Source organism: Metopolophium dirhodum, chromosome 1, assembly GCF_019925205.1.
Source record: "Metopolophium dirhodum isolate CAU chromosome 1, ASM1992520v1, whole genome shotgun sequence".
NCBI lineage: Eukaryota > Metazoa > Arthropoda > Insecta > Hemiptera > Aphididae > Metopolophium > Metopolophium dirhodum.
The window spans coordinates 101,636,632-101,655,546 of NC_083560.1; the positions used below are offsets into that span (position 1 = coordinate 101,636,632).

Genomic DNA, 18,915 nt, shown 5'->3' on the forward strand with positions numbered 1-18,915 from the left:
CCTATCCTGTCCGTTGCCCGAAGGGATGATAGACAAACATCCACCACCGAAATACACCGACCTACTAAATTTTAGAGTTGGATCCCAAAAAGTGCTGGGTGGTAAAGTCGAAATCCTCTTAATTTTTTTGAAATTCCATATTATCGATCCGTCATAGATTTTTAGTTTCCGGGATATACGGTCCGGATAAATAATTTCCGGGATTATACGTGAATAAAAAATCCGGAAATACATACATTCCGGACAAATACAGTCTTATGTTTTTTTAGATTCCGGTCATACAATACGGTCTGGACAAGTACATTCCAGGTTTATCGGAACGGATGAAGACGTTTCAGAATTAAAATATACCAGAATTATACGTTTTTTTAGATTCCGGACATAATATACGTTCCGGAATTTATACTTTCGACTGTACATTTTCCAAAATTTATGACCTTCCTAAATAATGTATCAAACCGTTGTGGAGTGGTAGGTAAGCCGGTAACTGGACGGATACCTACGGTATGTCGATTATATCGATATTGATCCATCATAATTAGGTAATAATATTAATACATACGTATTCAGGTATTGTTTTAATACAATTTTGGACTTTAAGACTATTATATTATTGATAATTGTAAATTGTAATAATCGTTAAAAAAATTGTATGTTCGAAAGTAAATATGTTTATTTTTTTCTAGAATTTTAGGATGTTGTGTTGTATTTATTTATATTTTTGATTAAAAAACTCTCTTAAATTAAAATAATACTCTCCTTATTTTACTAGAATATTACTCATATAATTGAAAATCAAATTTACTTTTTAACTCTAATTAATTATTATGCAGAAGTATAATTAAAATATAAATCCAAATAATTTGAGAGGATTAGATGATGATTAGTTTCTGTTAAACACAATACAAATCTAAATTGATCACGTTTTAATAAAACATGGTATTTAGCATAATATTAAGATAAGACTATGATACTATATATTTTGTCATAAGAATATAACCTTCCAAGCTGCTTGTATGGTTTTTATTCACATAGTATTAATTTTTTTAAGGAAAAAATAAATAATAGATCAACTCTTTTCTGATTGAAATTAATTAATTTGTTTTTGTGTTCTAGATGGAATTTAATTATCTGAAAATATTCAGTTGTCCACGAGTTATCCATATTCCTGTGAAGTTGTTATTGTCCGCTGAAATACCCTAAACGGTCAACTATATTTTATCACCTTTGACATGTACTATCGAGTGCGTGGGCGTAACCATCTACACTACTATACAAACACACAGTACACACTCACGAGATCGTAAGACTACGTAACGATATGTCAATTAGGTTGCCAATAATTCGCTCCTTAATATATAGCCAGCACCGGGTGCCTTAATTAAAAATTACTAATAAAGAAAATCACAATAATGGTACTAAATTTACCAATTTAATTAACTCCAATTGCATATTGTAGTCTTGATGGAGGAATGTAACTTATTTAAAATGTGTAGGTACTATAAATTTAATTTTATCTGTGTATAACATAAATAATGTCTAATATAAATTAAATGTCATCTGTGTAAAATAAATATAAAATATAAATTATAATACCATATTGTTTACTACAACAAATAATATATTTAAACATTTAAATTAAATAAAAGTTATAAACAATTTGTTCAGATGCAACTGCCAATTATAACGAACATCAAGTACAATAATATTCCGAAAAAACATAATATGTTATAAACATAACACAACTGCCTTGACACATGCGACGTTTCGCATTAAAAATAAATTCAAAATTCAAAACAACCTAATTAAATTGTGTTCATTTATATTAAAAATTAATCAACTAGAATGATATATTATAATTAAACTTACAGCTTATTGTTTAAATATAATATTTGATTTTTATATTTCTTTGTACTTGTGAAAATGTTTTCTGAATATTAGTACATTATTAAAATATCTAAAACATTAATGTTTAAGTGGAAATGTTAAAAAGCTATATTTTGCTTATAATGTTATGAATAGAAACATAATTTTTTTACCATGATAATTTTATAATAATTTTAATGAATCTTTAAAAAATGTTATTATAATATTATTACTAAAATTTTAACATTGTTTGAATATTGAAGAAACATAATTTAGTTGTCAGGTCAATTTACATAAGAAATTTTTAAGACAAAGTACTTTTTTTTTTTTCTGCGTAGTGACTTTTTTTGAAATTAATAATATTAATTATATCTGAGAATAGGTGACACTAATAATAATAAAAAGAGAGTTTTCTTAAAGGTAATTAAGTGGTTTTATTTTACATGGCATAAAAACAACAAATAATATAATAGGTTTTTTTTTGGGGGGGGGAGGGGATAATAATAATATAAAATATCAGTCATGGGAATATGATAATTGGGGGCAACATGGCAAATACATTTGTATATAATACAATTTGGGGATTATGAGGATAAATCTGGATATATTTTAACATGACAGCTAATATTATGGTATTTTTGCGTTTAGGCTCCACTGGATACTCGTGCATTGCGCAAAATATGATTCATTTGTATAGTTTTCTGTAAGAAAAAATATTTTAATATTTGTTTGAATACAACGGACCGCGTTGCAAAAAATGGGAAGGTTAAGGGGAGAGTATACTTGACAAAAGGTGAATTGAGTTGTATCCAATGGATTGTCGTTTGTCGCTGCTACGCCCGCCAGGGCACTTATTGTTGTTGTTCAGGTAATTATGGTTGTACTATACGATGGCATCAAAATATATTGGATACGATGAAAAAACAGCCGAAAACGAGGTGCCGGTGTGGTATGCTTCCTCGGGTTGAGACTTGATGGAGCTGGTCAGCGGTCTCGGACAAAATGCATTGAGTATCCGAGTCATGTTTGGCTGGTTGAAGAATTTTCGTCGGCCGGGAGGACTTTGTACAATAACAGGGAAACAGCCATTTTGCCTTAAAAATAAAAATTCAAAACAACCTAATAAATTGTGATAATTTATATTCAAAATTAATAAACAAAAATGATATATATTTCATTTTAATTTATTTTGTTTTTGAAATGATTATGATTCGGTCAACATAATATTTGTGTAAAAATAGTATCTATTCTATTGTTTTAAAACGTCCCGAACTCAGTATTTTTCAACCGTTTAAATATAGAAAGATCCAGTCCAGTCTTGGTCATAAATCATAATTAAAATAGGGTGACCATACGTCCTGTTTTATACAGGATTATCCTTTATTTCGGCTTTGTGTATTGTTGTCCTGACAAACTAATCTCAGGACGCCTTTTGTCCCGTAATTTCAAGTCTGTCCTATATTAATCCCGTGTTTTGCCTTACTGTTAATTTATAATTTTTGAAATTTTTGAAATGACATTATTGAATAGAATAATATAAAAATCTATACTTTTCAATTGTATTTTTGTTTTTACCATTAGTAATGGCATCACATTGTTATCGACGACGTAAACCGTATGTATAATAGTATATTTACCGATCGGCGCGACCAGCTCATTATCAAATGTGAGCATATTGCGAAATAAATAAATATTAACAATAGCTCAATTATACCTCTATATGCCGTGCACAAGCGTCATCTTATCGGACAACAAAAAAATAAAATAAATACTTATTAATTTAAAAATATTAATTATTAAATTATTAAAATATAATAATATGATAGTATTGTTGTCCTGTATTTGATTTTTTTAAATATAGTCAGCGGTCACCCTAAATTAAAATGCACTGGTCCGGTCCGGTCCATAAAAATACGGACCAAACAGAGTGAAAATATAATGATAAATAGAAAAATCGTTTTAAAATGTTTCCGAATTGGTACGGTAATATAATTTACATGCAATTATACAATATAAACAATCCATTTCGGAGTTAAGAGGATGTCAACGCACTGTTTGTTTTCTCTATCTGACCCACGCGCAACATAGACAAAATGTCTTTGCGCAGAACCGTTTTTTCTATGTTTTTGTAAAATCACCCATTACAAAAAAAGATAGAGAATAATATTTTAGAGGGAATGACATATCGGTTTTATATTTTATTGTTATTTGACTTTGTATTCGACTTTCAAAATAAACAAAAAATGTTGTAAATTTAAATTATGTTTAAATTGTTTTAGAAAAATCGATATTTCATTCCCTCAAAAATATTATTCTTTATCTTTTTTGTGATGAGTGATTTTACTCTAAGATTACTAAAAAATATAGAAAAAACGATTCTGCGCACATGCATTTTGTCTATGTTGCGCGTGGGCTAGAGAGAGAAAATAAATAGTGCGCTGACATCCTCTAAAGCTACCGGTGGCGTAATTACAAATGTTTTATGGGTGGGTATATAAATTTCCCATACGAAATTGACAAATTCTCCCACGTAATAAATTACGCTGATAGCTATCACCGAATACAATGGAGTATACGCATTGCGATTATAGGCTATAGGTATATATACTAATATTATAATAATATGAGTTATAATTTCATATTTTGGAAATATACAATATATAGTTAGGTACTATGTATAATAATTAGTTAAATTGTTATAACTTATAATGCTTGAACTGCACAAATTCTTTTATTGCACTCGCACACTCATAGTTGCATATATTTCAATATAATATTATCATTTCCGTCGCTATCGTGTGACTATATATGTTATGTACATAACTTAGGTGTCATTGACCCGTGTTTGAGACAAATCATATTATTATTATGAAATATGACACTTATTCAGTGTCAATTTTTTGTGGTTGGATTTCTCTCATAATTGTTATTTATTATTATACATATTATTATTTTATTAAAAGTGTATAAAAAAACAACACAATAATGTGGCTGAAGTACCTATATTCAGCTGACCGAGTGGCGTAAGATATCATTATTATATATAGGTAATATAGGTGCTGATTTGAAGTGTAATTCCTTTATATATAATATTATACGTATGTGTAGTACAGTTAACGACTCAGATAATAAAGACTATAAAACTTCCAAGACGACTTTCTTGTAATAAATGGGAGTGGATATCAAAACTTAATTATAAGAGACGATTGACCATAATAAATGCGAAAAAGCATATGGATTTGTCAAAATAATTGCTTCAAACCCATGGCTATAGAACATACACACAGAAAAATAAATAAGGGGTTATATTTTTGTGCTTATTGAAAACTCGTAATTATATATTATCTAAAACAATAGGATAATGTTACAAACAAATCCATATAGTCTAATCTAATTAATCATATTTTGTTTGCATATTCGTCTGGAAAAAAAAATAAGAAATCGTATCGGTATCACGACTAAACGACTACAGCCCACATTGAACTCCGTTGTAAGGTTGTTCAATATTTTAATCTTAAACTTTTAAAATAGGTCTAAAAAAGACAATTTCAAGATTTTTTTTTAAAAACAATTTTACATTATTATTTAAAATAAATAAAAAATCCGGAGTTCAATGCGGGCTGTAGAATATAATATTATAATACATACCGTACCCCCTCCTAAATTGGTATTTGACAGTAGATTAGTGAAAAGTATTACAATTGAGGTGGCAAATAAAACATAAAATATAATTTTCAAATTTTATAATGAATAATTGCCGAAAATTCAGTAAAGTGGCACTGGGTCCAAATTCAATTGAAATAGAGATCATCGCTGCTTTTTCAAAATCAGTTGTATCTAATATAAACAATCATTAAACAATATACGAGTGACAATAAAGATAAACGTGATGTTATCGGAATCGTCCAATGTTACACTATTAGTACATTAATACCAATGTTACGCTATATTAGTAAAAATAACAACAAAAAAAAATTGAATGATTAATAGGTATATGCTTCGAAATGTAGTTGCCACAAATTTACAAGTGTCTACTCGTATAATGTATTGTGTAATTTGTCATATCTCATAGCTCGTAATAATAATAATAATTAGGTAATAATTAATATCTTTATAAATTATTTGGCGTACAAATTAACACATTATAATATACTAACAAGATAATATGTCGTTGCACTGCACACTACAAAAATATTAAAAAATATTAACAACTAAGCAAAGAACCGTGACGCTCATGCATATCACATTTCCATAGACATGTTTACTTATATGTCTATGATTAGTACTATTATTACCTATTATTAACATTATTAATTTTATATTCCTATCATGAACTAAGAAGAAATATATACTTCTTAGTTCATGATTCCCAATTTTTTGTTATACATTATCATAATGATTGTAATGTTGTCGTATATTGTAACAGGGCCTTGCCCGTTTAATACTTAATAAATAAATATATATATATATATTATAATATGATATATAAATATAAATAATATCATAAATCAATCATTTTGGGTGTCGTGAGAGAGGAGGTATTTCGTAAGATAATAACTGCGGTCTACGTCTATACGTTGGTCTTATAAATAAATCTATATTAAATATCATACCAACGCCAAAAAATAAAAACCTAAGTTTGAATGTATCTTGACAACTACGCCAATTGTTGTGGGGCTTTTTATAATTTTATCCTACTTTACTTCAATAGCTGATATATGATTTATACCGGACCACCGAACGATTTTTTTCGATCGTAACGACCTCGTTTATATTAAGATATTTATATTACCTATAACTTATGGTGAGAAGCTAATAAAAATAAAATTATTATACGTTAAGGCGCCTCTTCGTGGCTTATTAAAACAATATTTAGACAATTTATAATCTTGTCTTCATCGCCTGTAATCTTTATGTTAGTCATAATTGATTATTAGTGTGAGTGCGGTTCTATATGTGTAAAACATAAAATTATTATTTCGAAGATATTCGAACTCGTATCAATAACAATAGATTTCATATTTATCGTGTGCGGGCGAACGGCCACGACCATGTTCCATAGCACACGTACGCGTGCGCGTGCACAAGTCAACGAAAGCACTCTCGAAAAATATTTTTGTTCACTGCAGACGACAGTGAATAATGTTAATAAGCTGGCAAAAATGTACATACTTATAGTGATCCAATTTATATTGTGAAAAAATATTTGAATTCGTCAGCCTCTTTTCTGTGATTTGTAGGAAACAGATTTTGGACGTTTTGGATAGTTTACGTATTACGGTTCCAAATTACTTTACTTAATTTCTCAAAATTAACTTGCACTTTAATGTCTGTGCTAATAAGACAAAAAAATTAAAAAGTTTTTCCTACAAAACATAGAAAAGAGGCTAACGAGTTGAAATCAGTATTAAAAATTAAAATTGAACTACTAGAAGTATCAGTATGTTTATTTTTCACCAGCTTAGAGGTCTAAATGCATGAAAAATTCAATCGTTTAGAGCCGCGTCGACTCTTATAGTGGCTATATAGTATAAGGGGCAAACTTTAGACAGCTATATCATCTCGTCCCCCGTGGCCACTGTGTCAGTCGTATTAACTCGTAAATTATTATTAATGATTATTTTTGTGAGTGTGGATTCCTTACCCATACTGCAGTTGCGGGTGGACGAGGCGACTACATTATAATATTATAGAACACGACACACGTACGCACATCTAAAGCGGCACATGTCATCGAAAATATTTTTGTACTTACGTGAGTACGCGGCAATAAATTATGCTAATAAGCTGGCAAAAAATCAACATAGTTTTAGTCTAATTTTAATTTTGAAAAAAAAATTGAATTCATTAACTTCTGTTCTAGTTTTTATGTTTGGTAGGTAAAGGAGATAGATTTACGATATTTTTGAAAGTTTATGTACTGCAGTTCCAAAAGAAATTACCTACATAACTTATAAAAATGAATATCTATATGTATAGGTACTAGGTATAGGTACTTTAAAGGGCCAATGAGATAAAACATTTAAAAGTTTCCCTACAAAGAAAAGAGGCAAACATAATATTCAAATAATTAGTATTCAAAATTAAAATTGGAATACTAGAATACCTAGTATATTTATTTTTTTGTCAGCTCATATAGGTCTAAATGCATGAAAAATCCAATAGCTTAGAGCCACCATCCCCCTTAAAAATATTTAAGATATATCATATAATATGTAGTCATTATTTTTTTTATAAGGATTTAATGTTCAAATCTCATATAGACAAAACTCATCAAAATCTCAAAATTATGCAAACTTTTTTAGTTCAAGAATGACAAGATTTTTAATTTAACTATACATGTATAATATGTACTATAATACTTGTACTAAATTATATGGTTGACAGGGTTGTTATGTTTAAAACATAAATTAAAAATATTTGTTTTAAACGTTTTGTTAATCATTTAAAACAGTGTACAATTCAAGGACATTTTCTATAAATATCAATAAAATGTTATTTGTTGGGTTAAAAAGCTTGACATTTTAATACAAGGCTCCTACTATATAGTTACAATGACGTTTGGAAAATATTAAAAATCCTTAGTCACAGTTTTTATTTATAAGCATTTAAAGTTCAAATATTGACAAAATACGAAAAAATCACGAAAATTAGTTGAGAACTCATAAAAATTTTTATTTTTAAATCTAAGATTTGAAAATGTAATACAAGATTATCCATAAGTTTGTCTACCTTTATCGAAAAAAAAAATGTCTACACGAAAATTAAATTAAATTTTTATGAGCGTTTGAAATTCATATTTTTACAACATTTGATATTCACTCGATTTCTCGTTATTTTGTTTTAATTAAAAAACAAATTACTATAGATACTTGAAAATTTCACTAAATGTTTATATTAGCATTTTCTATACAAGATAACATTTTGAAAATAATTTGACTCTTTTTGAGCTGTTTACGAACATTGTCAGTTTTCAATTTTTTTAGTTTTTTTTCTATAAATATCAATACAATTTTATTAGTTTGGTAAAAAAGCGTGAAAATTTAATGCAAGGCTCCTGATATAATGTTACAATAGCAGTTGAAAAATATTAAAAATACATAAGCACAATTTTTTTTTATAAGCATTTGAAGTTCAAATTTTGACAAAATGTATCAAATTTAAAATTTAATAACTATTTTGTAGTTAAAAATTTATAAAATTTTCAATTTTTGTAGCTAAGGATTGAAAATTTAAAACAAGATTCCACGTAAATAAGTAAATATATAAATTACTTTATTCACAATAATATCATCAAATATACTTGGTAATATCATTGGCTGCCTGACCGTTTTCGCTCAGAATCGTTTTTCTTATACAAATACAATGATATTATATCATTGAATTCAAATTTAATACCATACATTACAGTGACCCACTTGTAACCTACTGTACAGCAGAGCGACTTCCATTTACCCACCTTTTTTTTTTGTTTATTTTGAAAAATGAACAAATACAGTAACTCTGATGGTTGACAATTTGACATTACTATATGACCTATGTTTATAGTTACAAATATTTTAAAATTGATTATAGTTAGTTACTCTTCAATATTTTTATACCAACCATTTTATATGGTTAAATTGTTTTGAGTGTTATGTATACAATTATAACGGTCGCTACGTGCGATTATCAAAAAATGTTAAGATAATTCTTAATAATTTCGTAAGTTAATAGGGATATACCACGATAGAAAATATTCATATAAAATAGATTACACTATAACCAAAAACACGCAGTGCTTAAAACATAATATAGGAAAGTGGACTGTAGATTAGATATAATTATATACAAATTTCGATGAGTAACCTCGGGACCAGCGACAAGTAAAAGGTCTGCCTTGAACCCTTAACCCAACCCGGCAGGAAGTCACAACAAAACCTAATATAAAGTATAATCAGATATAATTTTAAAAGCGTATAAAAGTTATAAAAATGACTTGGAAGTTAGCATTGACTTTTTAAAAGGAATATAGAGCATAATAAATTGTACATGATTTTAACATTCCAATATTTTTCAGTAGGTCAATTATCTATAATATATCTATATCATAAATTCGTAATTATAATTCTAGAGTCCAATCTTAAACATGGTAGGTATTGTTAGGAACCACTGCTAAAATAAATATTTAAAATAAATATAATAATATAAGATATTAATCGATCAGAAATATTGTGCAGATAGGAACTCGCAAGCAGATTGCCTGGATGGCTTAAAAGTAACAACCAAAAATGTTCAAGTACTTTTAAGTCCGATGTTTTGTACCTATAGGTATGCAACGTAAATATCATAAAATATAATATTGTCCCCCCGATCCACCGCTTATCAAGCCCACTACTGATCATACTACGGCAACATTCACTCTCAATCACGATATCATATTATTAAAATTAAAGCACGTTATTACTAATTTCTAGTCGCGTAACAATGATTTAAACAAATAATAAGGTATCAACAAAAAATTAGTGATATTCCAATAAAAACACTCCGCCAAACTCCGTGTAAAAAAAAACGCTAATTAGGTATATACAAAATCGGCTCTAAAAGTTATGATATTTATAGCTAAGTCTTTGAACTATAGATATAATTTATGTTAAAATAATCTGCTGAATAATATTGAACTTAGCTTGGTGACGTAAGTTAAAAATTTCAAAATACTATTGCATAATGAGTACATATACTCGCTATAGGTAGGTACTATCATTGAAAAATGTACAGTGTATATTACTATAACCAAGTCTCTTAAAGTCACCAAGCTAAATTAAATTATTTAGCAGACTATTTTAACATAAATGATATCTACAGTTCAAAGACTTAGCTATAAAATTATAATACAAATTTTAAAGCCATTTTTTTTCTCACATGGAGTTTAGCGGAGTGTTTTTGTTGCAGAGATATACAAGATATATTGAATTTTAAATCACACCATCGTGTTAAGCACATAAAAATACTTAGGATTATGAAAAACAAAACTCTGAAATAATATCGTAAGTTATTAAAATTATTATGTAAATCAAACTACTTTTACACGTAAAACATGGACGGTTGCTCACTTGTCCGCTCTATGACTGTCTGACTATCTGGATAAATAATAATTTTTTTGACTTCGGATTTTTACAAAAACATTTTTATTATTTTATCACAATAATACATCAGTATAAACTTAAAATTAAAAAAAAAATGTTGTGTTGTAACTTTAAAAGAGGGCGGAATTTTCAAAATACTGATAATATAATATTGTTAGGGGCGGCAAAATTTGGTTTTGCTTAGTTCACTATTTTCGCCTGAGCTGGCCCTATGTATGTTTGTCCACTCTATTTCTCGAGAACGAGCTAAACGTACAGAAATAAACAAAATATAATAATCTGAATCAGGATAAGCTCTAATTTATTGTGCATGACGAAGAGCTTTTTCAAAAATTTGGTTGGTCGCCGCCGCAGCGCATTACGCGCGACGTGTATCATTCACGGAGGCGGCGGCGCGGGGTTCGTATAACATCGTCTGAATGACAGTCTAGTATTTGACTCATATTGACTGTAGACTGTTTAATGTTCATTTAGTAGTCCAAAACTCCAAAGTAAACAGTCACTTTATCTAAAAATTAGATTTACAAATAAATTGGTAATTTTGAATATTTCCAAAAACAATTTAATACAAAATATATACAATTTCTAATTTGAAATTGTCAGTTTATATAAAAAAAAAATGTCATGTTCTAGATACTACTCTATAGTAGATACCTACTTGTAACGCAAAATTCTTATATATATAAAAAAAATGTTAAATTATTGATTAGAACAAAAGTTATTTCATTTGTCAGGTTTTGCTGTTACATTCTATATAATATATTATGTTATACCTAACTTATAAAGTATGATGTGATTTAAACATTATTTTTACAATAAGTTGTAATATATTATTATTAAATTTAAATTTAAAATTAATTTAATTAATTCAACAAAAAACACAAAAAAAAAAATGATTACTTTCAATACCACACTTGGGAAATATACGAGTATTTATATTATATTGATACAATTATAACTGTTAGGTACCTAGTAAGATACCATTCCCTCCTATGTAGAATCTAAGACCTACGTTACCTACTTAGATAATATACCAAATTATAACACGTTTAATATAATTGGTTAGGTGAGTTTATGACTTCAGACTAATTTATATTATATACTTTATATACCTATATAATATTATAAAGTGTCCATTTTTCTACTTTTAATGTTCTACCATATAAAGTAAGGCTATAATAGAACCATAGTGCAATAGGAACCTAGTTCTAAAAGGTACTATATAAAGGTATTATGTAAATGTCATAATGTAGTTGACTCATGAGTGATTTGCTTAGAAATAAGATACAGGCCACTTAAATCATGTTTTAAGTATTTTTATTTTACAATTTAAAAATAAAAATCTTATCGTAAAATAGGTAATAAAAATGTGAAAACCACGATAGAAACAAAATTTAAAAATATGTAATTGTTCCTGTCATTCTGTCTCTGGCATAAAATTGAAATTAAATAAACTGCACCTTTTCGCATCAAATGAAATCACAACAAAAAATATATTTAGAAATGTAAAAATATTCATTGAAAAACCAATTTTAATAAAAATTACACAATGTATTATAAAAATTATAAAAAATATTCTATTATAAAAAAATGTTATAAATATGAAGTTAAGAACAAAAATAAATAAACTTTTAACTAAACATACACAATTAAATATTATACCGGGTAATTCTTTTATCATTTAACACTCTTTATTTTAAAAAATATAAATGTTTTTGAAAAAGAATAATTTTTAACTATGACAACATACAGTTTTATTTTCATATTCCAAAGCTGAAGTATTTGAATACACACAGGGATGGGCAAGATGCTCAAAAATCGATACTAGATACTAGTACTTGGATTTGGAGTATTGAGGTACTAGATACTCGATACCTACATTTTAAGTATTTAGATACTTGATACTCGATACATTTGAAAAAATTAGTCAAAGCCTATGACGCATAGGATTTTTTTTAAATTTTATTTATACACAATTAGGTAGGTTATGAATCTAGACAAATGCATTTAACTTTAAAATTCCAAATATTAGTATAAATATATTATAATAAGTCAATTAAATTAAATAAATAAATAATAATAAAAATAAATTATAGATAGGTATCATATCATATTCTTAAAGACGTAAAGTCCCATTCAACGTGTATGTGTGATGCGTCCCAGTACATAGATATAAGTTAATATGACTAATAGGTTGAAAAATAATTTCGTACAAGTTGTACTGCAATTAAATTATGGATTTATAAATTTAAATTCACCGTGTATATTATTTTACACATATTATAGTATTATATTAAAACATAGTCAAACAGTCACGGTTGGTAAATAGGCGAGTAAAAATTAATAAAAAATTAATTTTTCAAAGTATCGAGTATTTTTTAACAAAATTATTTTGTGAAATACTCGACACATATTCTAAAAATGTATCTCGATACAAGATACTCGATACTTCATATAACAAGATACAAGATACGTATCTTAGATACTGCCCAACCCATGATACACAAAATAGAATTTAGGACGAGTAGATTATGAGTTATTAGTTACAAGTATTTTAAGTTTTGAAGTGCACACAAGAGTAGAACGAGGTTACCCCACATTATTTTGGTCCAATACACCGCTCATCTCAACTTTAAAACTTTTTATGAGCCAACAATTGGTTCATAATAAAATAATCACCTAGTGTATATTTATCAAAGGTAAAAATTAAATAACGGTATTAACAGAATGACTGTGCGGATTTTATTATACATCCATATTTAAACATATATTTCAACTAATTTATAATTTGTAATAATATAATAATTTATTATGATCATCTTTATATCAATAAGTAATCTATAAACATTTAAAATTAAAATGATTTCAAAGTAGTGTATTTGTATACATTTAATTAAGCAATACAACTACCTACCTATAATCAATTTGTTTATTAGAGATTATTTAAAATTGTAATAAAAAGTTAAAAGAAATAAAATTTGACTATTATTCTGTTATGAATGTTTATGAGACTTATCATAATTCAACTGTAAATAGATTAAATAAAATATATAAGTACCTAATAATATTGCTATCACATTTTTCCTTTATTAATGCCTCAAAGATAAAATTGTTTAAAATCAGAGGAGCATTTGACTTTATGGTGTGGTGGAAATTAAAAGGGCATTAACCATATTTATGAGTATTTTGAAATTTTATTTTTTATAAAGCTGTATAACTTCAGATCGCAGAGATGATTATTTACCTGAAATACAACTACAAATCCCCATATATCTCATCTACTCAATTGAATAATTTATTCAATGCAAGACTACATTTAAAATATATTTTTTTTTTTTTTTTATTATTGAACTTAAGCTCGGCAACTATGGCCATTAGCTGTTGTAGGGGTTATGAACTGTGGTAGGAGTAAGGTTGGTATGGTAGGTTGATTTTACGATTGTTTTAACGGTTGTTACGGTAGGTAGCAAACACGTGTATGTGTGACAAGGTTTTTAACTACTGGTGGTCACCCATCCGGGAGCTAGTAGCTGTGGCCATTACTTACTCCAAGTCGCAATCCGCGACTGGTAGCAGCCAACGCGCCACGCCAAGCCACAATATTAAAATATATATTGTAACTAATTAAGTTAAATTATAAATTTATTACTCACTAAGTCAAATTAAATTAAATTATAAATATTTTTAACAAAATATATTAACTGCTTACTTTTTATTTGAGATGTGTAGGAACATGTTGGTATTTATAGGTATTCCATAACATTAATGTCCATTACAACACATTTATTGAGTTTAGTATTAGAGCTAAGAACTGCACTTCCTAAAATAAACAAAAATTGAAAAATATACATAACTATTAAATTAAATACTATACTTAAACTAAATTGAGACTAATAAGGAAAATCTTAGTACGTTAAAACTCTTTAGAGACTGATCATCATGCAATTATTTAGTATCTGTCTCAATACATTGACCTGAATTTGGAATTTATTTTGTAGTCTAAAAATATATTAGGTATACAGTTCAAACTAATGCTACATTACCTACCACTGGTATATTTTAAAATCATTTATTAACATTTTATCGTGTATCCAGCCCAAAAACATATTTATTTAAAAAAAACTATTATAAGTAATTTGAATAAGAATGAATATTATATTTCAAAAATAAACATATAACAAAAAGTAGAAAAGTAATCGTATTCCTCATTAGTATGTAGTTGATTAAAATCGACCAGATAAAATATTTTATTAATAGTGTGTATTAATAAATAAATAAATAAATCATTTTCTAACACATTACACATCATGAATTACTTACATAAACATTTAATGAAGACAATTTGTTCAATTACTAGTATATTACATGCTTCAGTATACTTTGGTATTTGAATCCAACATTTTTTTTTAGAATTTTTAATCAATTGTTTTTATTGGTTTGGAAGCTTATTACAGTACAAGGTTGTGTTGTATTCTATATTGACACCGCAAAATAAACAGATTCTTAAATTATAATGGATTATATAATAATTTTTTTAGCATCGCAGCATTAAATTTAAAACGACCATCCTATTGTTAATTTTGGAAGCTACTAATTGTTGTCAGCTAGTAGCGAGGCTGGGCGAGTTTATGATTTTTTTTAACTCAGTCAAATTAATATGCACCAATAACAAAAAATTAATTTAACTATAGGTAAACTCAGTTAAGTTAAAAGTTAATACACACTTTTTATTAAGTTAAAAAAAAGTTAATTTGTTTATACAATGCTAGGGTACTTAATTTTTTTCCAACCCAAAACTAAATTAAAGGATATAGTGTTAATACTTCTACTGTATGTACTGTAGGTATACTACTATATTAACTTTTTGACTCGTTAATGCCCAGCCTTGGCTGCTAGGTTGGCTGTATCTGTTTACATTGCACTTAATGCAAACAGATATAACAAACCTAGCAGCTGACAGCAATTAGTAACTTACTAGCTTACAATATAAACAATAAGATAGCTCTTATTTGTGTATTATAAAATCAGTAATTGCAGTAAAGAACTGAAAAAAATTAAAATTAAGTTATGTTATAGAATTCTACTGTTTAAACAACTTTTAAAATAATAAATTACGCATAATGCTTCTAATAGAACACCTTATTTTTTGTTGTCATACTATTATCGACAAAATTTGAATAAATTAAAATACTATCATAAGGTAATTGTAAAAGTATTAATATTAATTACAAAAAAAAAATTATATATGATTAATTGAGTAATAGGTTGTAACAATTATTTGTATATTTTAGTTTTTTGTTTTGCTTTTAAAATAAGAGAATATATTTTTCAATCAATGGCTTGATGTATAATAAGCAAATTACATTAACACATGCGAGTAGGTAAGACATCCAGTGATCGCCCTTAACATTATTTAATATAGTTAGGTATTCAAATACCTATCATGTTCCTATAATAATCTCATAATTTATTTGTATAGCAAATTAATAGATTTAGCTACCAATCATTGAACAGTATTGTATTTAAATTAAAACATTTAAGTTATAGCTTTTTAAAATCTTAACTGCCATCAAACTAGCAAATTAAGAATGACAATACTTTGTTTAAGTCCTCATTTCTCAACAATTTAAGATAATTTACTAAAATGCTAATTATAAGTAATTTAAGAAAAATACTAAAACTTTATTTTAAAAAAAAAATTTTTGTGTTAAGTAAAATGTTTTGACAATTGTTTGTTTGTAGATTTTTAAAATCTAATGTGAAATTATAATGTTTTTAATTTACTTAAGACGCCTGGTGCCGATATCATTTTGTCCTCAAAAATACACTCTGAGGGAATAAAGATACCGCCTTGTGGAATCAACCAAATTTCATAATTGCTAGAGGGAGATATTCTACAGCCCGCATCGATCTCTGTTTTTCAATATTTTATTTTCAAACTTTATAATATGTCTAAAAAAATATAAGATAAAAAGCATTTTTTACAAATATTTTAATACAATTACTTGTAATTTAATACAAAATAAGAGATCGATGCGGGCTGTAGGAAGTCTTCTTCTTTCAGATGAAAAATAGTCATCAAAATCCGACAATTCTACAAAGTCTGAGAGTTATAACCGTGAAGCCATTTTTTTCTCGATATAATACATCCTATCAATCCCCCCTAAATAAGTATTGGGTAATAGAATAGTAGAAAAGTATTATAATTGAGGTGGCAACTAAAATATAAAATTTAATTTTCAAATTTTATAGAATTGCGGAAAATTTGAAAACCCTTAATTTAACTTATAATTCATAACTATTCATGCATTTATAATAATTAACCTTTAACAGTGACATCTAGATCCTTTTAAATCATGTATGTTTATATTTTATATTGTATTTTGAATCCAAATTAAATGTTTTTTACTTGATATAGGTAAACAGTTAGTGTTTTTTTATATGTTATCAATTTAGCTAATTTTGTGTCGCATGCTATACTGGCACCTTAAACAGAATAATCAGTATAATTATGTTAAGTATAATATATATTTATTAATAAAAAACACTATAAGACATAATATATATATATCGTATCTTACCATAATATATAGATTCGGCAATACAGTACAGTATCATATTTGTTTAAAATTAAAATATTTAAGTTATACATTTTTACTGTTTTAACTACTATTTGATTAGCAAACATTGCTTAAAAATATGTTTATTGAAGCCTGAACTATGGAGGCTTAAAAAACAAAGAAACACATCATTCATTACCTACCTACTCGTCATCGATGTTTTAACTTATATAAATTGTTAAATCTGAATAATGTATTTTTTGATATTATATTTCTTGTATCATGCAGGTTCGGTGTTCACTATCATTTTGTGTGTTGATAATTTATTGACAAGATGATTTGAAATATTTTTTTTATAATTGATAAAGAATATCAGTCCCTAAAATTGTGTGTACTACGACACACTTTGTGTAGTACGAAAAGTGCAGTGTGTAGTACGAAATTTAAAAGTGTGTTATTCTAATTAGGTAAACCTTTATAATAATATTATGTATAATTTTATATCTTCACATTTTTTAAATATTTTAATGGTTTTTGGCCAAACCACATTTTGATTATTATCTACATTCTACACAGACACACAGTAAACAATATTTTGTGTTGTTACGTCTCATACTCTTATTATAGTTATTATAATAAACTATTCATTGTTATTGAGAGTAGCTACTTTTATTATTATCAGCTTAGTAGTGAATTTAGATTTGACCGATTTAGGACTATGTGTGTAGTACAAAAATTTGAATATTTTAGGGACTGAAGAATATTATAATACTTTGCAACGTTTCGCTCTTCGAACGAATGTACGTCCAGCCATGACAAGATAGATGGTGCCGTACGAGAAAACAATAATAAAAAGACGAAAGAAAAACGTGTTGGTGGTTATGTGTGTGTTTGGACATAAGAGTAGAGAAAAAATAACAAAACAAACGTCGGCTATCGCGATGACGACCGGATGATGGTGGGGTGCTCGACGCTCGTAATTACGTTAAATTACATTTATTTATTAAAATTCACAAATAAACTTATAGGTGCGGAGATAGGAAAACGGAACGATTCTAGTTTAGCAACCTATCGATTTTCAAATTTTTTTTTTTCCCAAATTGTGTGTTTTAGGGTGCTTTCTAAGAATGTAAAAAAAAAAGCCCGGACAAATTTAGTTTTGAAGTTGTTGATCGGAAACTTCAAAAATTTCATTTTTTCGTTACGCCCATTTTCTTAAAAAAAAAAATACTTAGAATTGAATATTTTTACCTAACATACTTAGAAGTATGGGCAATGGGCATGCCTATACGCGCAGGGGCGTATACAAGGGGGGGGGGTGTGGGGGTCAGATCCCCCCCCAATAGGCCTTTTTTTAAATTTTA

At 27.3% G+C, this 18,915-nt stretch overlaps 1 long non-coding RNA gene across 2 annotated transcripts; it reads right to left on the reverse strand.

The window, feature by feature from the left end:
• Positions 1-1,468: 1,468 nt before the first annotated feature.
• LOC132935657 (uncharacterized) lies at positions 1,469-17,838 on the reverse strand. Of its 2 annotated transcripts, none has more exons than XR_009663315.1 (5): positions 17,573-17,838; positions 17,316-17,477; positions 15,312-15,464; positions 14,701-14,811; positions 1,469-2,960 (listed from the first exon to the last, which is right to left on the reverse strand). It is a non-coding gene; the product is annotated as an uncharacterized LOC132935657 (long non-coding RNA). The 2 variants fall into 2 exon arrangements; XR_009663314.1 differs by lacking the exon at positions 1,469-2,960 and adding an exon at positions 8,643-11,499.
• Positions 17,839-18,915: the final 1,077 nt, after the last annotated feature.